Source organism: Protobothrops mucrosquamatus, unplaced genomic scaffold (genome assembly GCF_001527695.2).
Source record: "Protobothrops mucrosquamatus isolate PMUCROS unplaced genomic scaffold, P.Mucros_1.0 scaffold7623, whole genome shotgun sequence".
In the NCBI taxonomy this organism is placed as follows: domain Eukaryota; kingdom Metazoa; phylum Chordata; class Lepidosauria; order Squamata; family Viperidae; genus Protobothrops; species Protobothrops mucrosquamatus.
Window position 1 is genome coordinate 5,786 of NW_015393422.1, and position 653 is coordinate 6,438.

Here is a 653-nt window from a genome sequence, read left to right on the forward strand (position 1 = left end):
CAGCTACCAGATTTGACATTTTTTTCCTGTAGCATCTCATGTTTTCAGATAAGCTTCAGTAACAGTTAGGCACGAGTGAGAAGCCATGAACAGAATTAACCTATGGATTTTTTTCTTCCCAATTGAGACTTTCTTAGAAAATGCTAATTACTATTACCTAGGTAGTTCTGCACCTCAGTATAATTTGAAACTATCTGAAAGGTAATGCCACCTGTTGCTAGGAAAATTAAAGATAGCCAGCATGGCATCCCTGGCATGGAATGACTATTGTTTACTAAGTTCCTTCAAGGCAACCATAAAAAAGGCATTTCAAGCAGCAGAAGACTTCAGGGCTGTGGAGGTTCATTTCCACCATCTCAGGGCATGAACGAAAAAGTTATTTTTATTCCTTTCTTCATTACTTTTAAATAATTCAAGGGGACGAGCATACCAAATACTTCTAATTGCACCACAGTACCAGTGAAAAGATGAGCCAACTGCACCACACTGACTACCAGTGAAAAGATGGGCCAACTGATGACACGCCCAGGGAAGGATCACTGAAGGGTTTCCCCCTGCACTGTAGCTTTTTCGTCTTACCAATAGAAGAAACTGGCATTCCTTTAGTTTATATGACTCTCCTGGGGTAGAGAGTGTCCTAGAATCACCCAAGA